The sequence below is a fragment of the Danio aesculapii genome, chromosome 16 (assembly GCF_903798145.1).
Source record: "Danio aesculapii chromosome 16, fDanAes4.1, whole genome shotgun sequence".
Taxonomy (NCBI): Eukaryota; Metazoa; Chordata; class Actinopteri; order Cypriniformes; family Danionidae; genus Danio; species Danio aesculapii.
Window position 1 is genome coordinate 12,661,587 of NC_079450.1, and position 25,079 is coordinate 12,686,665.

At 36.1% G+C, this 25,079-nt stretch overlaps 1 protein-coding gene across 2 annotated transcripts in view; it reads left to right on the plus strand.

The window, feature by feature from the left end:
• Nucleotides 1-25,079, plus strand: part of zfpm2a (zinc finger protein, FOG family member 2a) — a 438,175-nt gene that overhangs the window by 174,866 nt on the left and 238,230 nt on the right. The gene's annotated exons all lie outside the window — the stretch shown is intronic.

Consider the following 25,079-nt stretch of genomic DNA (forward strand, 5'->3'; position numbering starts at 1 on the left):
TTGATTTATAATTATTTAATTAGGACAGTATGGGGTTTCATCTTTGGATTCATCTTCAGTGCCTCCTCCTTCATCTCACCCCAGACATGCTCAATAATGTTCATGCCTGGTGACTGTGCTTGCCAATCCTGGAGCTTCTTGACCTTGTTTGCTGAAGTATGAGGAGCGTTATCCTGCTGAAGGTTTTGCCCTCTCCTGTGGTTTGTAATGTAATGGACAGCAAAAATGTCTTGATACCTCAGGCTGTTGAAGTTCTGCAGATCTCTCGTGTGCACCCATGCTAAATGTAACCCCAAACCATGATTTCTGTGAGAATCTTGGGTCCATGCGAGTTCCAATAGGTCTTCTGCAGTATTTGTGATGATTGGGGTGCAGTTTAATGGATGATTCATCTGAAAAATCTACCTTCTGCCACTTTTCCAAATGATCAACTAGAAGTCAAGTTATTATTTGTTGCTCTTAAAAATGGGTTCGACAACAAGACCTTTGTCAGGTAGTGTACTTTGGTTAAAAGTACAATTAAACTAAAATACAGTTAAACTCAATTTTAAGTTGTCAACTATTCTTTTACAGTGTATTAAATATGGGTTTTGCCCAAATTCAATTCAATTCAATTCACCTTTATTTGTATAGCGCTTATACAATGTAGATTGTGTCAAAGCAGCTTTACATAAAAGGTCACAGTAAATAGAAACAGTGTAGTTCAGTTTGTAGTGTTTAAGTTCAGTTCAGTTTAGCTCAGTTCAGTGTGGTTTAATAATCACTACTGAGAGTCCAAACACTGAAGAGCAAATCCAACGATGCGCAGCTCTACAGATCCCAAACCATGCAAGCTAGTGGCGACAGCGGAGAGGGAAAAAAAACTTCACCAAAGGCGAAAGTGAAGAAAAAAAACCTTGCGAGAAACCAGGCTCAGTTGGGCACGACCATTTTAATTTCTCCGCTGGCCAAACGTCTTGTGCAGAGCTGCAGTCTCAGTGGCGGAGGCTGGAAGCTGGCCTCAGCGAAGACTCGTCTGTCCCTGCAGCATCACAGGAATCAGTCTCATGTTCTTTACTCCTCCATGACCATCGCAGTAGCTGCTCAGGATTCGGCCAGGTCCAGGATATGGAAACCTTGGGATCATCTCGTCGTTGGTCTTGGATCGAATCAGTGACTCTGCATAGTCTGAGGGCCTCGGGAAGAGTATCCCCAGGTGGAAATGGAGAATAAAGAAAATAATTAGCGTAGCTGATGTTCACAGTGTATATTAGCAAGATGTATAACCTGTGTGGAAGCCCCCTAAGTGGTGCACTGAGTGTATGCTTTACTGAACAGATAGGTCTTTAATCTAGTTTTGAATTGGGAGAGTGTGTCTGAGCCTCGGATGTTATCAGGAAGGCTATTCCAGAGTTTAGGAGCTATAAATGAGAAGGCTCGACCTCCTTTACTCGACTTTGCTATTCTAGGTACTACCAGAAGCCCTGAGTTTTGAGACCTTAAAGAGCGAGTTGGATTGTAGTGAGACAGAAGATTGGTTAGATAAACAGGAGCTAGATTATTTAAAGCTTTATATGTAAGAAGCAATATTTTAAATTCAATACGAAACTTAACAGGCAGCCAGTGTATGGAGGATAAAATTGGGGTGATGTGAACAAATTTTTTAGACCTGGTAAGAACTCTGGCAGCTGCATTTTGTACTAATTGAAGTTTGTTAATAGAGGATGCTGGGCAGCCAGCAAACAGTGCATTACAGTAGTCCAGCCTAGAAGTCATAAAAGCATGCACTAGCTTTTCTGCATCTGAGATGGATAGGATACTTCGTAACTTAGCGATATTTCTCAGATGAAAGAAAGCAGTTTTTGTGACATGGGATATATGATTTTTAAAAGTTAAATTGCTGTCTAATATGACACCCAGATCTTTTATAGTGGAGCTAACGCTAACTTTGTATCCCTTGTAGACACCCTTGTAGGTCGAGTTGTGAGATCTGCTGTGTACAGGTTTTAGGCCCAATAAGTAATAATTCTGTTTTGTCTGAGTTTAAGAGAAGATAATTGTTGGTCATCCAGTCTTTAACATCTTTAATACACTCAGTTAGCTTGGACAGTTTAGACGTCTCGTCAGGTTTAGTTGAAATATATAATTGAGTATCATCTGCATAGCAGTGAAAGCTGATCCCATGTCTTCTAATAATGTCTCCCAGGGGTAGCATGTATATTGTAAACAGCAAAGGGCCTAAAACTGATCCTTGATAACTGATCCAAATAAACTTCTGATTTCTGCTTATCAATGGTTAGTAGGTGGTAGTTGTACTGTAGCAGTTACAGAGATGTATAAAAAGGGATGTATAATATGCTTATGAAACATAATGGTTTAATATGTGCTTTATAAATACAATTAAACAGCTAAAATGCAAGCTTTAAACGAAACTCATTCAGTCTGCAGATGAAAGAAAGTTAAGCAGGTTTTGGGAAAATACAAGGGTGAATAAATACGATTTTCATTAATAGGGGAACTTTTTTTAGAAAAAAACATGAAAGGATGTGAAAAGATGACTTTAGTATGTGATTGGATTGATTTCAGATAAATGATGATCTTAGAATCTTTAAAATCATCAAATAATCTGGTAAAACATGTACTCAACTGTTAACAAATATTAATAATAATAATAATAATAATAATAATAATAATAATAATAATAATAATAATAATAATAATAACAAGTATAAAGAATATTAGAAGATGTTACAAATTTTAGCTTTATATAATAATTCCTTACATTTATATAGCGCTTTTCTGGATACTCAAAGCGCTTTACACATTGGGTGAATCTCCTTATCCATCACCAGTGTGCAGCATCCACCTGGATGACGCAATGGCAGCCATATTGCGCCACACCACACACCAGCTTTAAAATCAGGAATAATTTTACATTTATAAAATTCTATTTAAATAGAAAAGTTATTTTAAATATGAAAAATATTTAAACATTTTACAGTTTTTGCTGTACTTCAGACCAAATAAATGCAGGATTGCTCCAAGCGAGCATTACAAAAACCTATACCAACTGCTGATCTCCAATTGGTCTGAGAGAATCATCACTGCCAGCCTCATTGGATTTGTAACGCGGCACATGAAACCCTTCATATTTAAATAGTGAGCAGCAGTCACTGCTGTGTTGTTGGTTACAGTATACCACATGGTGGAAAAGCAGCTTTTTGAAGTATTTTACAAAGTTTTGCATTTTAAGATCCCAAAAACACAGCTGATTGTCTAAACGAACCACCTAAATGCATACAAATTTAGTGGAAAACATAAATGTGGTGTAAACATACCTCAGTCTAACCGTCTGTCGTGACATATTTAGCAATGACCTAGAATCCAGGAATTAAACATTCAAATAGCTGCAACCGAGACTTCATTGTCAGGCTTGTTGACAGCTTTCGAATTACACGCTTTAATGCCGGGCCTTCAAATAAACACCCCGCCGTTCCCTACAAAGAAACGTCACATGCAGGCGAATCATCAGCATCCGAACCACTGACACCTGCTCGTGTCCAGCGACTGACAAAACTTCCTCATCTTCCTTTCCTGCATTTGTATCTTTTTCCCTCTAATTATTCAGCGAAGTCTGTGAAGTCACGGTTGCCGTCCGAGGGGAGGGAGGGGGCCCAGATGCAGATTAGGCTCCTGAAGATGAGGGTCTAAAAGGGATTTAATGGTAGAATGGATTAGAGAAATCCTTGTAACAATGTTAAATAATTATAGTTCCAGCCGAGATCAAAGCAGCATTGATTGAACCCCTCAAGCCTTTAACACGGAGAGGAAAGAGAGAGAGAGAGTCTTGGAAAGCAAAGATTGGTAAACTCCTGCTCAGGCCGCAGCAATGTGGATTGGCGAGGAAGCGGCGCGGATAAAAAGATGTATCCTTTAGGAGAGCTCTGTCTGGCTTTTGTCACTGGAGCTGGAGATCCATTTGAGAGGTCTGATAACGGCGTAGACGAACTCGTGAGGGAGCGTTGTCAGAGGCGCTCGCGCTGATACCTAAGCGTTTTAAGACGACTTATAGACAGACCGGAATTTAATGTATGCAAAGCACCAAGTTTGAGCGGAGGCTTTCAGTCGGAGTTGTTTATTTCCCATGTAATCAAGAAATTTCGACATGCCTGGCTGCCGCTCATTTTCCGAGCGAGGGTGTCTCGTTCGCTCCTCTCAGCCATCTTACCGCAGGCTTTCTCTGCTAGATAAGTGGTATTGTGCCAAATCAGATTGTCGTGACAATGCGCTACAGTAGAGTTTGGGTACTGAATGAGCTGTAGACGAGGCGGGTCGGAGAATCAGAGCATTTAAATGACCTGTTTGTGTATAAAGAGGGCACAGTTCTTGTTTAGCGGCTGAAGTAATGCTACAAGCGAATTCACGGATAGCCAGTTAGGGGTGGAGCTTTGTTTGTGTTTACTTGGTAGGGAGGGGCTAAGGGTTGATTCTTCACCACTATTGAAACGGATGCACAAAGTGGGCAATTCTTGCGCTGATCAAATACATACAGAGAGATTAGATATAAGTAGAGTCTTAATATGTTCACTGATCTGTGGCGTTAAGAGGTTTAAGAGCAATGGCTTCATGCTTGTTAGCAATGGAATCAATCGGAGAGTGAACTAATGTAGGATAATGCTGGACTCGTAATTTTAAGATGTTTCTGGTTTTATGTTTAGATATCAATATAGACTTCTCTTTGTGCTGTGAAGTAGTCTGTTTTTGTTTGAATCTCTCACCTGGATTAGGCGCAGTTCTTGCCTAGTTCTTGAACTCTCATAATACGACACGTCGTTTAGGAAATGAACGATTTAGTGACTAGTGTTTCACAAAACTGTAGGTGCTTTGTCGCAGATACATCGTTTGAACCACGTTAGCTATAATGTTAAACGCCCATAATGATGCTCTAAACGGGGCGGACTAACAACTTTAGAGAAAAAGCCAATTTTTTTTTGTGCAAATTACATTGTTTTACACACACACGCATTAAAAAAAATCCAATATAAGTTTTGGTAAAAACATGCACTCCTTTTCCATATTAATTGAAATATATATAAAAGGCACATATAGGGCCTGTGTTTCCTTTACAAATATTATTAAGAACATAAATTCATGAATTCACTTGGCTTACATGTATTCTAATCTCATATATACATCATATAAATTGTTAATGGTTGTAATTTGCAGTAGGCTAATAAGAAATGAAAAAAAATCCTACTCAATAATAATAATAATAATGATAATAAATAATAATAATAATAATAATTATTATTATTATTATTATTATTATTAAGTAGGATTTTATTTATTTATTTATTTTTTTTTTCCGAAAAGTCTACTTTTTCAATTTGACACATTCAAACCACTGCAGAAATGTTCTAACCAACAAGCCCATGTCATTTACAGTACAGACACATTTCTTAATAAATAACCTACTATAAATTAAAACCATTAAATTATGATATATATTTGCTACATATTTATGTTTTCATAAGCTTTGGAGACCTAACCTAATTTCCACTTTTAAATAATAGGTCACCCATAGCTTTTGTCATGAGCCACGGCTGTGTTCAAAATGGCATAAATGTTTTCAAAGTGCACTATAAAAGGGAACGCAATTGTCAATATAAAGAACGCTAAAACTAAAATACTTTGATAAACAGTACTTAGAAAATACTTTGAAAGCAAATTACACCAAGAGATGACTTTAATGTTTTTTTTTATCATTTCAAGCTTAAATGTTGAAGCGTTCGAAATGAATATGACATTGGGGGGATAACTGGGAATAGAACAGAGCTAGGAACTATGCTTCTAACTATAGCTCTAGAGGTGTAGTTGCAAACATTTAAGTTTGTAACGCAGTTTACGAATGTTCATTGGAAAGATGGATTTGGGAAATGCTAAATCAACAAATTATGTTTGTAACGACAGAACTTGCGACCTTAGTTGGCCAACGATGGTTTTTGGAAACGCACCCCTGGTAAGTTATAGCTCATAAATAGACAGAACTGCGGACATTTTTTGCGATTTCTAAGCAGAATTTTGCAAAAAGTCTAGATTTAAGCAGATTTATTTTGGAAGTATCGTAATTAAAAACTTAATATATGAAATAAAAAATAACAACACCTTTTTAACTTGATTTAATGTTTACAATGCAAATCCAATTTGATCCACTTATTTGTTAAACAAAGCAAGTCTTTAATATGATATAGTAACTAAAAAACTGAAAATATTACTTTACAAACTGTATTGTAAATAAATCATATGAAAATGTTTATATTAGTCAATAGTATCAATGAAATTAATAAAAAAAACTGAATAAATGATAATTTACACACATTTACACAAGTAAATAAATATACTTAATGATGGGCTAATAATCTGTGGATTTCTGCGGGCGCTGATTCCGTGTGGCCTGCTCATAAGTGCAATTTTCTTCATTATCTAAATTATTTTAGAAATAATAATTTAGTTTAAATGAACACAAAAGTGCATTTAAAATAAATAGCTTTTAATTTCTTAACAAATAAGAATAATATTGACCCCAAACTGCATATATAAATCTAGATTATTCAGAAGATTTGCACAGAAAAATGAGAAGTGATTAAACATCTTAATAAACATCTTAATTTACATTTTCATGCAGTCAAAATTCTCTGACCTGTTGACAGCCACACAAAATATGGGCGGGGAAAAAAAAGAGGGTGTGCTGTGGGGGATATATATCACCCCCCCCCCCCCTTCCTTATTTGGAGGAGGAACCAAACACACACACATTCAATTCCCCAAACCCAGTTCTAGCAGTCAAGTCATAGACCAGTCGATAGACAGATGGATGGATGGATGATGATGATGATGATGATGATTATTATTATTATTATTATTATTATTATTATTATGAAGAAGTATAAACAGAACTCATAAATTTTTGTGTGCATGAATGTGTGTGTGAGTGTGTGTGTGTGTGTATTCAATTATGCAATTTTGGTTGGCATATTAATCATCTTTTCAACAAACAAGTCAGTGTTAATTAAAGCAAAGCATGGATAAAGACGTGTGACTGGATCATCACTCTGTTTATCACTGCTCACAGAGTCAAATAAATTCAGCTCGTGAGAAGAATCTCAATGCCTGGCCTCCTTTCCATATCATCTTCGTCAATCTGTGAGTGTGTGTGTGCGGTGTGTGGAGAGAGAATGAGGAGTTGAGGAATGAGTGTGTTGTCATGGTAGCTCATCTTTTCTGACAGTTCTTGACTAGAGATGAATTGATTTGTGATTTGAGCCGCCTGATTGCAAGATCTCCTCAATGAGTTAAGCTTTGAGGAAAGCTGTACCGCTCGCAGGTTTAAACGAGTTCTCACTTTCCCCCCCTAAGACCTACTGTAGTGATATTTGGTCAGATTTTTCTACATTTATAGTCACTAGTAGTGTAAAGTCACAAATTACAAGTACTTAAAGTACTGTAATTGAGTAGTTTTTCTCAGAAATTGTAATTTACCAAGTAGTTTTAAAAATGTGTACTTTTACTTTCCCTTGAGAACATTTTTACTGCAGTATCAGTATTTTTACTCCACTACTTTCCTTCAACCTGCAGTCGCTACTTTATTTTTTCTTGTCTGTGGGGATTAGAAAATCAGTCTTGTGATTCCTGTCCAATCAACTCGCACATAGAAGGTAAATCGCATCATAATGAACTACCTCAAGACTTGTGCGCTTTATAATTGCAACAAACAGTTTGGAAGCATTAAAAGTGTCCAAGAAGTTGTCCAAAATCTTTACACACATTGACCCAGACTGTTTAGATGCATGTCACTGATGAGAAGATGACGAATGTTTACTGTACAATGACCGAAATGGCCTTAAACACCCAACAGGAACAAGACATCATCATGACGCCAGATTAACATTGTACCCCAATGTCGTGGCAACGTTGCATTTTGTTTGGAAATGAAAATTGGGTTTACATCAGAACCCAATGTCAGGCCGACGTCAATGTCCAACCTGAAATCAACCAAATATCAACGTCTAATGATATTACAGCTTGACGTTGTGTGGACGTTACCATTATAGCATCATGTTGGATTTTGGTTGCCATACCTGACAAATAAATGTCATTATTTGATGTCAATATGACGTTGGTTTAAGATATTCGCTCAATGTTGGATTTTGGTCAATTTCTAACACAACCTAAAATCAACCAAATATAAATGTCTAATGATGTTACAGCTTGACATTGCGTGAACGTTACCACTATGATCTCTATCAGATGTTGGATTTTGGTTGCCATACCTGATGAAAAATGTCAGTATTTAACGTCAATATGACGTTGGTTTAAGATGTTGGCTCTACATTGGATTTTGCCCACGTTCTAAAACAACCTAAAATCAACCAAATATCAACCTCATTTGTCGTCGTTATTGGACATCAAAATAACTTTGTCTTTAAACACTGGCTAGACATTGAATTTTGATCACCTGACATCACAGACTAAATCTAACCTAATATTAATGTCTTATGACGTTGTGTGTCTGCTGGGCAATAACTAAATGAAGTACAGAATATTACGTTTACACACATCCACAAATTACATGTAAATGCATCAGCTTTTAACAGCGTAATACTCACTACTCTTGAGTACTTTTTAAAAGGGCTACTTTTTACTTATACTTTGAGTAATATTTACAACAGATACTTTTACTCTACTTGCACTACATTTTTAGGCAAGTAATGGTACTTTTACTAGAGTATGATTTTTCAGTACTCTTTCCACCACTGATAGCCACGCTGCTACTTTGCATAAAGCTGAGCAACAGATGCACAAGTGCTGTACACTCTGGGTGGGTTATTTAATGATGGGTTATTTAATTCAATAAATTACCCCAGGAGTTGGGTTAGTCCCTATTACACCCAGAATTGGGTTGAAATAACCTGGCATGTTTAATGTCATATTTTTATTATTATTTTTTTTTTATGTTTTTATTATAGTATAGCCACATGGATGAATGGATGGATAGATTTATCAGTATCTTAGTATTCTTTTATAACTGTGTAAATTGAATATGTAATCATTGAAATATTAAAGTTGTAACATTTTTGAAATGTAAATTGTAAAAAGGTGATTGGTTTTTAGTTAGGGTAAAATATGGGGTTTGAAACCACTCTAAACTGACTAAAATGTATTATCTTTATATATATTTATACAACATTTCTGTCTGGTTCTCGAATCTGACTGGCTGATAGCCATGAGATATTAAAGCAATCTCATCACTCTTCACCCTTGTGTATTACTCCGCCCACACTAGGACTAAATGGGACTAAATAAGCCAGAGTCCAGACCTAAATCCTATTAAACATCTCTGGAGAGATCTGAAAATGGCTGTACGCCGTCGCTTCCCATCCAACCTGATAGAACTTGAGAAGTACTGCAAAGAGGAATGGGCAAAAATTCCCAAAGACAGGTGTACCAAGCTTGTTGGAATGTACAATATTCAAAAAGACTTGAGACTGTAATTGCTGCCAAAGGTGCATCAACAAAGTATTGAGCAAAGGCTGTGAATACTTCTGTACATTTGATTTTTCAGGTTTTTTATTTTTAATAAATTTGCAACAATTTTAAAAAATCTTTGTTCACATTGTCATTATGGGGTATTATGTGTAGAATTTGGAGGAAATAAATAAATTTAATCCATTTTGGAATAAGGCTGTAACATAGAAAAATGTGGAAAAAGTGAAGCACTATCAATACTTTCCGGATGCATTGTCACTCAAATAATATTACTTATTTTTAAAAGTAATGCGTTATATTACTCGTTACTTTGGAAAAGTAATATTATTATGTAATGTGCATTACTTATAACGTCTTACCCCAACACTGTCACAATCACACAAGTCCACAGGCTCCTGCACCGGCTGAGCAGCTGCCATTGACATCAATAAACATGCTAACGGACAGACTCCTGCATTTAGACATACAGAGCTGTACTGGGACTGCAGGACCGGCTACACTGGTTCAACCGCATGTGTGTGTGGGCCGGCAGCTCTCGTCCTCTCTGACTTTATCAGCTCACACACTTGTGGGCGAGACGAGGGCGAGTCTCACCCTCTATACCTTAAACACAAGATCTCTGTGGTTTGAAGCACTCGGCTGCTCCTCTTTCCTCCAGCGCCGCTCTCCCCAATCTGAAAGGCAAACAGACCTACACCAGAGCTGCTAAAATCACACACACACACACCCGCTTTCTGCTGCGTTAGCGTGAATCTAAATGCATTCAAACAGAATGTTGCACAGGAGCGCGATCTGTTCTCCAGGAAGACAGACCGAGAGAGAGAGAGAGAGGAAAAAAAAGAGAAATAGAAGCAGAGAGAGAGAAACTAGAGTAAAAAAAAAACGCCACATAACAATGCCGGAGAAAAATCAGAACATTTTCCAGCGAAAGATGGGCCATTTCCAAATCCTCGTGCCCTATCAGACAAATTAAAGTAAATCAAGCATGAAATGAAGCAGGAGAGCCCGGAGATAAGACTCCTTTAAGTCCTTTCCAGATTAGGATAGGGGAAGAGAGGTGCATCTGCTCTCTGCCAGCCGAGGAGGCTAGCTTCTCATTTCACAATAGCAGACTGTGTATAGGATTACTTTCCCCTGTCACCGACACACACACACACACACACACACACACACACACACACACACACACACACTCACACACTCACTCACTTTCAGTACAGACGTGTCCTTAATGCGTCAGCTCACTAACTTGTTTTACACGTGTTGACAAGTGATCTATAAATATACAGTAGCTATTGATCATGAAATTGGGTGAAATTTCTGTTGATCAACTGGTAGAACGTGGTCAAAGCAATGGGTTTGATTCCCCAGGAATAATATTTTCCCTAAACGCATTTAATTGGAAACTTTTAGGGAATGTTGACTTAAAAAAATAGCTGAGTTGTTTGGTCAAATGTGGATAAACCTAATGTTGAATTGTTTTCGCCATTCAATTCAATTGAATTAATCGTTATTACTATAGCGCTTTTACAGTGTAATTCAATTTTAATGACACTTTTTAACCCAATGGTTGGTTTGGTCCATATTTGACCAAACATTGGGTTACAGCAACCCAGGATTTTTTACAGTGCATGTTATTCTCCGTCATTTTAGCTTTTTAAACAGGATTTTGGTTATTCTTTATAATTATACATCCACCTTCCACCACGATACGTCAGAATTCCTGGGTTTAGATCTTGTAATTCTTCATTTCTCTTTCTAAGAATTCTATTTTTATATTTTATATGTTGTGATTGTGAATTTATATCTTATGATTTAGATTTTTTTTGCCCACACAATTTTGAGTTTCAATGAGTTTGAATCTCATCATTTTGAATTTCACAGTTATGTTACAGTTAATATGTCGCAGTTTAGTTTTAAAATTGTATTTCTCAGAATGCTGAGTTTTTTTGGGCTCTATTTTAAAGATCTAGACACAAAGTCTAAAGCGCATGGCGCAAAAGCGTTAAGGGTGTGTCCGAATCCACTTTTGCTATTTTAAGGATGGTTAAATATGGTTTGCGCCCCGGCGCATGGTCTAACAGGGTTATGCTTATTCTCTTAATAGTTATGGGTGTGTTTTGAGTATATAATGCATTAAACCAATCAGAGTCTTGTCTCTCATTCCCTTTAAGACTCAGTTGTGTCGCACCATGGCGCCTTTGCTATTTACATGGCGGACTTTGTAAGAGGAAAAAATTAACGCTTCACTAGCGAGAAAACAGTCAAGCAGGTCACACACCAGATGTGCTGCGACAGAGCGCACACATGACAGTTGGAAGTATTGCACACCAGAAGCGCACATTCGCATGATATTTAAATTGAAACTATTCAGATTCAAATATGGACATTGTCCTGAGTCGTGGCTGGGCGCTGCGAACAGCCGCCGACTTGCAGCACCGTTGTATGTACCCTGATAGAAACCTATGTTTAGAATTCTAAAATGCATGGCGCTGTGTGGCGTGACACTACGCGTCGCCGAGCGGCACGTCCGGTGTGCCACCGGCTTTAAACAGACCATATGCAGTGCGAGGATAAGAAACGTGCCTCCTCCGTTTGGCCTCTCTACTTTACTCTTGTACTTTTGTGGATAAGGAAACTGTTCACATTTCTTATTTTGACCGATTTAAACAATTATAAACAACATAAAACAGAAACATTTGATGTTCTGATGGCGATTTCTATGTAGAAGAATCACTTCCTGCCCTCCATCTGAGTCTCGCACGTCATCAATGACGTCATGTGAAAACAACCTATACTGTGTAAACTCGCTAAGTGTTTTGGTCACATCCATAATGTATGTTAATTTTCCTCATGTAAAATCTACAAAATATTTACAGATTAATATTTTTTCTGATTTTCTGGTTAGTTGTTTTGGAAAATATAAACAGATGTTTCAATATAATGTTAACTCTGCGAATTTGTGTTGCAATTTTTACTTTTCATTTTAGTCTCATCCATAAAGCTGGAATTGCTCATATATCAATGTTCTGTTTTTTCACCCTCCAATTTCAAAATCTACAGTGAATCCGGAAAGTATTGATAGTGCTTCACTTTTTCCACATTTTTCTATGTTACAGCCTTATTCCAAAATGGATTAAATTTATTTATTTCCTCCAATCTCTACACATATTACCCCATAATGACAATGTTAGAAAATATTTTTTTGAAATTGTTGCAAATTTATTAAAAATAAAAAACCTGAAAAATCACATGTACAGAAGTATTTACAGCCTTTGCTCAATACTTTGTTGATGCACCTTTGGCAGCAATTACAGCCTCAAGTCCTTTTGAATATGATGCCACAAGCTTGGTACAACTGTCTTTGGGAATTTTTGCCCATTCCTCTTTGCAGTACCCATCAAACTCTCTCAGGTTGGATGGGAAGCGACGGTGTACAGCCAATTTTAGATCTCTCCAGAGATGTTCAATAGGATTTAGATCTGGACTCTGGCTGGGCCACTGAAGGAAATTCACTGAGTTATTGTGAAGCCACTCCATTGATATTTTGGCGGTGTGCTTTGGGTCATTGTCCTGCTGAAGGATGAACCATCACCCCAGTCTGAGGCCAAGAGCACTCTGAAGCAGGTTTTCTTTCAGGATGTATCTGTACATTGCTGCACTTATCTTTCCCTCTATCCTGACTAGTCTTCCAGTTCCTGCTGCAGCAAAACATCCCCGCTGCATGATTCTGCCACCACCATGCTTCACTGTAGGGATGGTATTAACCTGGTGATGAGCGGTGCCTGGTGTTCTGCAAACGTAACACCTGGCGTTCACCCCAAAGAGACAAATTTTAGTTTCATCAGACCAGAGAATTTTTGTTTCTTATGGTCTTAGAGTCCTTCAGATGCCTTCTGGCAAATTCCAAGTGGGGAGTGGCTTCCGTCTGGAGTTCAGACAGAGTGATCATTGGGTTATTGATCACCTACCTGACTAAGGCCCTTCTCCCCTGATCACTCAGCTTAGATGGCCGGCTAGCTCTAGAAAGAGTACTTTTGGTTCCAAACATCTTCCACTTACAGACGATGGAGGCCACTGTGCTCGATTGGAACTTTCAGAGCAGAAGAAATTTTTCTGTAAACTGTGCCTCGAGACAATCCTGTCTCCGAGGCTTACAGACAATTCCTTTGTCTTCATGCTTGGTTTGTGCTTTGACATGCACTGTCAAGCCTGGGACCTTATATAGACAGGTGTATGCCTTTTAAAATCATGTCCAATCAACTGAATTTACCACAGGTGAACTTCAATTAAGCTGCTAAAACATCTCAAGAATGATCAGTGGAAACAATGTACCTGAGCTCAATTTAGAGCTTCACAGCAAAGGCTGTGAATACTTCTGTACATGTAATTTTTCAGGGGTTTTATTTTTAATAAATTTGCAACAATTTCAAACAATCTTTTGTCACATTGTCATTGTGGGGTATTGTGTGTGGAATTTTGAGGAAATAAATCAATTTTGGAATCAGGGTGTAACAAAAAATGTGGAAAAAAGCACTGTGCACACTTTTCTGACGCTCTGTAAATCTTAAAATTCTGGCTCTGAATTGTAAGAAACAAAAGCCAGAATTGTGGGGGGAATAAAATCAAAATCAAATCAGAATAATGAGATACTGTAAATAGTGTGTAAACAGTTTGACTTTCTCCTGTGGTAAACATGTCATTCCATAACTGCATACGAGTGTTTTAGTTTGAGAATCATGACTGATGCTTCCCCCTCATCATGAGTGTGTGTTAGTTATTAACCATCCGAGCGACCATGACCTTCTCCGCCCCGATGTCAGGTTTAGGCCTTCTATCAACCTCTTCTATCTCCAGCCATTTAAAAACTCCTCCTGAAAGTGACTGATTTAACCTGCTTTTACGCCGTTTATATCAAAACCGGATGAGAGAGAAGGGGAGAGAGGAGAGAGAGAGAGAGAGAAAAAAAACTTAATCCATCTTATCTGTTGACTGTCAAACTGCTGGAGCTAAGACCTCCTCACAAAAGACAACTGGGTCAGGCAGGCAAGAGCGGCCGGATTTGTGCTGGAGGAAAAGTTTGAAATGTGGTAATTGACTGGAGGGGCGGCTGTGGGTAGAGCTAATGACCCGCTTCAGCCACCGGAGGAAAAACAGCACCTGCAAAACACAGCCCAAAAAAACAAATATGCTGCAATTACGTGAGCTATTGTTTGACCCTGGAGCTCAGTGGTTATTAACACACCCTCCGATACATGCGTGTTTATTTATGTGCAGTATATCTGAACGTTTGCCTTTAGATCGTCGGGAGCACTGAGATACTTTGGAAAGGGGCTGAAAGCAGCGTTCCCGTAATTCAAAGTATTTGTGAGCGTTTCCAGCGAGCGCCGGCACCATTAGTCAGTTCATGCTGACAGGAGGAAGAGGAATTATATCCCACATGAGCGGCGAGATTTGTAACACATCTCAGATTTGTTGGCTGAAAAAGTCTCCTCCGGATTCAGATAGGGCATCTTCCTCAAGTTTTTATGTCTAATCTTTTGTGTCCTATCATTCAGATTGACAGAAGGGGGAGAGAATGACTTTGCTCAGGTTTTGATTGAAAAGAGCTGTAGGAAACTGGCCAATAAAGGTCTGTTCATACTAAGAGTGATGGCTATACAGGATTGCAAAATATACTGGATCTGGATGAGCATGGGAAGCGTCTATTATAAGCATGCGATGGAGTTTTGTCATCTGCCTCTTTAAGTGCTTGTGCTCTTTACAGTAGGATGGCTGGTAATTGGCTGCCAGTGTTTTGTGTTGTCCATCAGATGGAAGCAAAAATTCTCTGAGAGTGATTCCAATAATATTGTTCCTCTGTGGCATTGTCATTATACAGTAGCTGTGGTGTAAACTCTGATATAGTTTTGAATTTAGTACACTGTGAAAAATGGCAGTGATTTCAATGGTAAAAAAAACTGTAAAAATGCTACAGTACAAATCCGTAATCTGGATAACAGTATGTTTCCTTAATATAAACGGCGAATAACCGTAAATTGACTTTCCCAAAACTCTCTTTATGACACATCACTTTTTATGCTTTTTGTTGACATTACTATGGATCTTTTTAGTTGTTTCCCCTAATTAATTCCCCTAGTGTTACCATACTGGTGTTTAGTTACTGCTGTGTGAATGACACTGAGCACCTTCTATACACTGATACACTTTTCTGCTTGTGGGAAAAGTTGTTTGTGATTAGCATTGGTTTATTGTGTAAATTTTTCATCACCACCTGCATATGGCTGTGTTAACGTGTCTAACTGTGTAACAAAAGATGTGTAAATGTTGGTAATTCAAACTACATACATATTACCTCTATAAATTAATAAAATAAGGTAGTTTACCGTAAAAATTAAAAATTACTTTTACGGTTTGTACTGTTTTTTTTAACGGTAAAGTACTGTCAACCACAGCTGCCGTTTATTTACCGTAAATTTTACGGATTTATTGTTTACAGTGTATGTTAAGGATTTTATATTGGACTATTAATAGATTGTGATGAAGACATTTCAGAGTTACTAACATTGTAAACTTTTTTTTTTTTGCATGCAAAAAACAAACAAGAAGCTTTTATTTATAACCCTGTATAACGTCCTTCCTCCAGCGTGCAAAAGTAGCTCCAATATTGATTCAGGATTTTAAAAAAGTTTTGATTCAGCAGGTTTTTACCGCTGCTGACAGACAGTTTGAGCTACGTATCAGAATTATGGGAGATGTCGACTCGACACTATTTTAATTGGATGAACATTTTTTAGTCTTATGCCTCACCCAGAATATAAAAATACATTTAGATCATTTACTTTAATCATTACTATTGGAATGTGAAGAGGCTTTCAATCAGCAAAACAAAAAAATTTTCTGAAGACAATCACCTACTGCACCTTTAACTTAAATTTTAGGCTCCTTTTATAGTTATCACATAAGGATGCTCTAAATGCATTAATGGACCCCAGAGGGTAAAAAACAAGTTAGCCTGTGAGTTTTTAAAACACAAGAGTGCTCTTTTGACCAACATAATCAACCTCCTTATTCAATTTTTTACTGTATTCATATGGTACATGATATGATGTAATTATTATGATACAAATATATCATTTAGTACCTTGATATTTATCAGCGTCCAAATTTGACTTATTACTGAATTTTTCTCATTACCAAACTGAGACAAAAACAAAACAAAACAAAAACGTGTTCATTTTTTTTTTTTTAATTGAATTTCTTTGAATATTTTTGTTTATTTATGTCCTCATATAATTGACACATTTAACTGGGTTTTGATACTTTGTGAGGTCAGGCTTTTGTTTTGCTTGCATCCCCTTAAATACACTACTTAAACATTACTCAATCCTTTTTTAATCTGTTCATTCACGCTTAGCATTAGTACTTAGCAATGTTTATTTTAAATCCTGCACCATAAAAACTATTCATTGTATTTAAAAGAAAGAAGAGTTATTTTTTAAGGCTGCATTCATGCAATCAAATTTACAGTAAAAGAGCAATAATATTATGAAATATTCTCATAATTTAAGGTAGCTATTGATTGTTTCAATATATTTTACAAATGCAATTTATTTCTGTGATGTAAAGCTTTTAATCTTTAGGTTCCTTACTTCAGTCTTCAGTGCGCCATGAGTGTTCAGAAATTATTCTAATTAGCTGTTTTTCATCTGATGATGTACATTTTATTAGGTACAACTTACAAGTACTGTGTTGGACCCCCTTTTGCCTTCAGAATTGCCCTATGGTACTGGAAATATTCCTCAGAGATTTTGGTCCTTATTGACATGATAGCATCACACAGTTGCTGCAGATTTGTCTGCTGCACATCTATTATGTGAATCTCCTGTTCCACCACATCCCAAAAGTGCTCTATTGGATTGAGTTCTGGTGACTGTTGAGGCCATTTGAGTACAGTGAACTCATTGTCAGGTTCAAGAAACCAGTCTGTGATGATTCACGCTTTATGACATGGCTCGTTATCCTGCTGGAAGTAGCCATCAGAAGATGGGTACACTGTGGTCATAAAGGGATGGACATGGTCAGCAACTGTGGCATTAACACAGTGTTCAATTGGAACTAATGGGCCCAAAGTGTGCCAAGTAAATATCCCCCACACCATTACACTACCAGCCTGAACCGTTGATACAAAGCAGGATGGATCCATTCTTTCATGTTGTTGACTGATTAGAAATTTGCTTTTACGAACAGTTGGACAGGTGTACCTAATAAAGTGGCCGGTAATGGTATGTTTGTTACTATGCTGGTTGAAATTGTGTACACTCATACACAGCGTAAATATTGCACGTTCTCAGAAAACTCATCCTCTTGTAGGGAGAGGTTAGCTTATTAAGTAAGTGAGAGAGTGTGTGTGTGTGTGAAAGAGAGAGAGAGTGAGAGAGAGAGCGAACGAGGTAAAAAGGTCCTTGTGTGTTTTAAAACAAGTGTCTGCCGAGGAGATAATGGTAAAGCCGTGGGATAAAAATGATGCATTTGCTTCTCTGGCGGCTGATAATGGGGGTTTGGAGGAAAGTTCATCGCTCTCTTATCGAAGCGCTCTGACATTTCTCCTTCAGCTGTAAAATTTCAGATCACATATCTCCTTCAGAGCTCCTGCAGCTTTTTGTGGAGGTGATACAGAGCTCTCCATTTCTCCTCACTCTGTGTTCATTTGCTTCATGAGCTGCTCTACATCTTGATATGTGACCGCTGTATTGTCCCAGTGGCTGACGGGCATTTGGAAGACCGCAGATTCATGTCACTTTCTTTATATACAGCAGCATCCATCTTGATCTGATCTGGATCTTTTCTGAAGTGTGATTGTTTAATGATGACCAGGGCCAGGCAGAATATGTGGACGTTTTTTTCAGATGTATCAAAATGTCAAAAAAATGTCAAAAGCTATGTCAAAAATTAAATATAAGAGCTCTAAACTGAACAAATACGATAAAAAAAAACATTTGTGTCGCTTTTATTTAAGTATTACAATGCAAATCCATCCAGAACCACTTGTTTGTTAAACAAAACTACTTCTCACATATAACACATCCACTAAAAGACGTGGTAAAATATGGTAGCACTTTAATTTAGGTCACATTTCATCCTACCAACAAACCGTTAACTCAGACTAATAGCTCAGTAAACTACTAAATATCTGTTGCGTTTAGGTTGGATTAGGGATATAGAATAAGATAATACTCTATAATTAATAATAACAGTTAATGTATTAATAGGCAGGTTATAAGTCAGTAGTTAATGAATTGTGACTTAAACTAAAGGATTACTATAAATATTGGTTTACAAACCGTATAATACATAAACAGGGATGGGAGTAACGATGTTATAAATAAACGGTGTTACTAACAGCGATAGTTTTTTGAGTAACGAGTAATCAAATGAATTACTATTTCCCCTGTTACAATGCCGTTACAGTTACTGACAATAAAATGCTTGTTACTATAGACAACACCTGAAGTGTTGCACCTGCAGCGTCTCTCTCAGCTATAGGACCTCTCTCTCTCTGGGGTGGGGGTGTGTATTTGGGTCTGCGGCGGGACACATAACCAACCAGTGATGATATATGTGAATGTGGTGTAACTGCTTGTCTTAAATAGAGTACATTTCCATCGTTTGCCAATGAGAGGCAGAGTATACTGGGTGTTCACACAAGCACACAGTAACGACCAGGAGTCAGAACAATGGCAAATCCAACAAGTTCAATGTTAGCGTTTGCAAACTAGGAATATAAGCACTACTTTTGCATCGTTGAGGTGAAAGGCAAGAATGTTTATGTATCGTGCAACTTATGCCCAGGAAAAAAAGAGTCTCTCTGAGGTGGCGAGTAATTCTAATGAATATGGAACATATTTGGTGCTCTCTAGAAATGTATATAGGGGTACATAATCAGAATGAGCCTGGGTTGAATGCAATAGTTACTTTCCCTTGGATTTAGTTACTTTTTTAATTATGTAACTCAGTTACTATTTGTGAGAAGTAACTGGTAACTACAGTATAGTTACTCTTTTAAAGAAACATGCCACTGCACTATACATAAATCATCTCAACATTTGCCTATTATTTAATAGTATAACTAAAACAGATATAAAAATGAATATGTATTTGCACTAGTTTAAATCAGTAAATATATTGAATTTGAGACTCAAAAATCTGTGAAATTCTGTGCACTCAGATTCCATCTGGTCCTGATGAATACTATCTGTCTAAAAAGGTAAAAATACAGTAAAAGAGTATTAGCATGAAATATTATTACTTGAAATAACTGTTTTCTATTCTCATACCTTTAAGAAGGATAAACTTTGTGATCTTTCAGAATCCGTTTTGTTATAATTATTCAGGGAGACTAATAATTCTGACTTCAATAATATATACATATTTAATTTTATTATCATCTAATTTTGTTTATATTTGAGTTTTTAGTGTGCCTTGTAGTTTTTAACAGTTAAAACAGTTTTTTTATTAGTTATGTTTATATATATATATATATATATATATATATATATATATATATATATATATATATATATATATATATATATATATATATTTATTTATATATATATATATATATATATATATATATATATATATATATATATATATATATATATATATATATATATATATATATATATTATTAGGGCTGGGCGGTATGACAAAAATGCAATCTTGAAAATTATTTTCCATATTAAACGATAACGATACATATTTTGATAAAAAGTTCCAGCTTCCAGATTTAAAACAGTATCCCAACAATGACTGAAGCCACAAAAATTAGAGGGTCCATTAAATTCATTCATTCATTTTCCTTTCGGCTTAGTCCCTTTATTAATTTGGGGTAGCCTCAGCAGAATGAACCGCCAACTTATCCAGCAAACTCCACACCGAAACGCCAACTGACCCAGCTGAGGCTTGAACCAGCAACCTTCTTTCTTTGAGGTGACAGCACTACCTACTTCGCAACTGCGTCGGCGGGTCCATTAAATGGTATAACATAATTTCGGCCGATACATTTTCGGTGGCTGAAAATTCGATACACCTCTAGTATGATGATGAACCTTTATTTGTCACAACATTGTTACATGCAGTGAAATTCGACCCCTTGGACCATACACAAACATCACACATTTCAGGGGAAGACAGGTCAGTCGAGAGGTAGCATAGAAAAATAGGAAATAAGATACATTGGAGAAAAACGGAGGTAAAAAAGCAACTCCCAGACTGTCCTTAAAATAGCGCAATATCAACACACTTTTAGATTCCTATTGTTGCACATTTCTGCAGTGTGATTGGCTCCTAGATCAATGTAGAGTAAAAAAAATCCAGTGCTTATCATTATCGACATACATTTTATTGCGATTCGATATAATATCGTTTATTGGCCCAGCCCTAATATATATGTTTTTTTATTGTTTTCAGCAAGCAGCATTTCTTTTCACTGTTACTGTATGTGTTTTGGTCAAGAAAGAAGTTTTGTCACCTTCCTCTCAAAAAGTAGCCTTTTTTTCTCCTCCTCTGCTGTGACTTTACACCGTTGCCTTTGTTGACTCCTCAAAACTCTTTTCCAGTGTCTGTCAGTATTTTATAGTTAGAAACGTGCCTCCTCCGTCCCCCCGTCACACACCGTCACGAGGGGGTGGGGGGAACAAACACTCACCGTGTGCACCGCAGCATCTTTTTGGGGCTATCAGAGAGAGATCTGTGCACACAAAAGCCACATTGATGGCTGTGCCAGCGATCTGTGCTGAGGGGGAGAAGAGCGACAGATGATCTTATCTGAGGACGAGTGGAGGGACGGGGGGATGCACTTCTCCTCACTCATATCAACAGCTCCTTCGTGCCAAGACGCTGGCATTTGAGCGCTGCTTGATGAAAGAGCGTTTGGGTGTTTCCACCTTTGAGCTCTGCCTGAGGACGCTTCATTACCACTGCTCAGATCAACTCACATTTTCTGTTTCAACTATCATTCCTGATCCATAAGCTAGACATGGGTTAGTCTAAAAATGGCCACAGATAGTTGGGGTTTACAAACGTATTTAATGGTTTAAACAGGTGTATAAACAAACAATGATGATGATTTTATTACAAACAAACAAACAAAAGATTATTTTGCTTACACACATTAGATTATTTTGCTTGTTTTAATGAATGCTGTTTTTGTTTTGTTTTTTGCAGTGTACACAATAGTTTTGTCTAATTTTCAACACAAACTAAATGATCTTTGAAGTGGGATAAGTAGAATAATCTTCTACAAACAACAGTCAAACAAACAGAAAATAAAGATTTTTTTTGCTTAACTAGGTATATTATTTTGTTTTTTAATGAAAAACTCACTTAATCTTAACTTATTTTGACATATTGTTTGTTTGTTTTTTTACAAACAAACAAACAAAAGATTATTTTGCTTGCATTCTGTAGATTATTTTGCTTTTCTTTATGAAAAACTCACTTAATTCTGGTTTATTATTTCTGCAAACAAACACGATTTTTTATTTTTCTGAATGTTTTTTATTTAATTATTTTTATTTTATTTTTTGCAGTGTACACCTTATGTCAATCAACTAAACATACAAAACCTTAAGACCAAACAATAAAATAAAAAAAAATATTTATTCTAATCCAAATATCAAACAATTGTTAAATTAAGGAGCGTTCTTTAGATAAGTAAAAAAAAACATTGTTTTGTTTTCAGAATAAGTCAGAATTAAGTGAGTTTTTCATTAAAACAAGCAAAATAATCTACAGCAGTGTTTCCCAACCCTGTTCCTGAAGGCACATCAACAGTCCACATTTTTAACCTCTCCCTAATCAAACACACCTGAATCATCTTATCATAACATCAGAAGAGACTCCAAAACCTGAAATAAATGGGTCAGATAATGGGGACATCCAAAATATGTACTGTTGGAGTGCCTCCAAGAACAGGGTTGGGAAACACTGATCTACAGTATGTAAGCAAAATAAACTTTTGTTTGTTTGTAAAAAAAAAAAAACATTAGCTTTTGGCAAAAAACAGACAAAGATAATGTATAAAAAATAAACATCTTTTGTTTGTTTGTTTGGCAGATATTTTAGCTTTTGGTGAAAAACAGACAAAAATAACATGGTAACTGCAAAAAAATGTTTACTTGTAGTTATTGTCTTGTTTCTAGTCCAAATATTAAACAATTCTTAAATCAATAAACATTTCAAGTGAAATCAGGTGAAAAATACTGTTTTGTTTTCAGAAATGATGTCAAAATTGAGTGTTTTTCATTAAAACAAGCAAAATAATCTAATCAATAAATAATCAAAATAATCTTTTGCTTGTTTGTTTGTTTGTTTGTTTGTTTGTTTGTTTGTTTGTGAATGTATGCTTTATCTCTCAGGTAATTTAGCTTGTGGTAAAAACCAATCAAAAGTAAAAAAATATTGTTTTGTTTGTAGAAATGATGTAAAATTAAGTGAGTTTTTTCCTTAAAACAAGCAAAATAATCTTTTTTGTTTTTGTTTGTTTGTAAATAATAGTATTCTACTTATTCCACTAGCCGATAATTTAGCTTGTGATGAAAATAAGACAAATATAATGTGTACACTGCAAAAAAATAAAAAAATTAATAAAAAAAAAGTTTCTTACTTGGAGTTTTTGTCTTGTTTCTAGTCAAATATCAAACAATTCTTAAATCAAGAAGCATTTTCTGGACAAGTAAAAAAACTTTTTTTTTTTCAGAAATAAGTCAGAGCAAAATATTCTACCAGTAGATAATCAAACTAATTGGTTTGTTTGTTTGAAATAAGATTATTCTACTTATCTGTTTTACTTATTCCACTTATTATATTTATTTTGATTTAGTATTTCTGAAAACAAAATATTTTTACTTGTCTAGAAAATTTTCTTAATTTACATTTTTTTAGAAGTTCAGACTAGAAACAAGACGAAAATTCTAAGTAAGAAAATCAAATTTTTTGGCAGTGTAGTAAATAATATGTGTTTGTTCAAATATTAGCTATGAAGTAGCTGACGAAAAAAGGTTTTGAAAATAATAATTGTCCATAATAAAACAAAAGTACAATTCAATCTGTAATATAAACTCACTAATGAAGTAATAAACTAAAAGAAGTAAAGATGAAGTAAATAAACTTTTTTTTTTTACTTTGGTATCAATCTACAACAACGCGTTAATATCCTAAATAAAATGTCGAACATACAATCTGACATATAAAATGTATTCTATTAGGTTAAAAAGCAAACTAAACTTTATTTGCAGTATTTTCGCATTTTTTTAAAACAATTTTGGTTTTAAATGTACAAAATATGAAATAAAAAATAAATTAGGAACAGTGAAAATAATAAAACAATATTGCTGTTGTTTAACATTTTTGTTGGTTTAATTTATTGACCCATCTTTAAATACATTTAAACAGTTTGTAAGCGATCGGTTTATCTATTTATTTACATTTCTTGCTGTTTTATACCATTTTTTTTAAACAAATATGGTTGTAAATAGGTTGAAAATGTGCCCTTGTTGTCTAAACTGAAATTATAATTCAATATAATCTTAAATATAAAAACAAAAGGAAAAGAAAAAAACACTTTTTGCTGACATGTTATACAATTATTTAACTGGTATTGTATTTAGATTTTATATGTAAAATAAAATGCTAATAAAATAATTTATAACCAGTTTCAATACCCACACAATAAGCAACAATTCCTTGTTGTGTATGTCAGTCTCCAAATCTGGCAACACACACACACTACATGTTTGACTCATGGAAATTTACATAAAAAGTACATGCATGTCAGTAATTGCACATCTCAGCCAGCATTCATAGGCCTCTGTGCCAGATCCAAGCGCGATAATCTGCGACTGTACATCTTGATCTTGTAATCTATGGCGAGTCAACATCTAAACGCTCGTGGCAAAGATGGCGGCGGTGGCCGGCTGGCTCATTACGCACACAGAGCCGTATGTCCACGTCGTGCCTCTCGGGCTGCTGTCGTATCGGCAACAGCTGGGACGAGCCAGCTGGGACGCGAGGCTTCGGGACGTGGCTTGGAACGCTTCGAGGACGACTGGCACCGGCACCACCACATCAGATCTAAAGTGCCCTCCACTAATACTGGCACGCTTGGTAAATATGAGCAGAGAAGGCTGTGAAAAATGTCTTTATTGTTTAACCTTTTGCACAGAATAATAAGAAAAAACTCTCTCTTTGAGAACAAACAATTGCAAACATGGCTTTGTTAAATGTATACATTATGAATTTGTAAAGTTTGACATTAGAAAATTGTTTGACAATGACCTCATGTTTGACATATCTGTGAAATAGGAAGAAATACAGAGGTCAAACTCTCTCAGTCATTCGTCACAATGGGTAAAAACTTATTTCATAAGCAGTTTGCTGAGTTTTACAAAATGGGAAATGGCTAGAAGATTAAAACAGAGCTAAAATCCACCATTTCCACCATCAGACCAGTAATTCTGAATAATTGAACTGTAAGTGTATTAAAAATG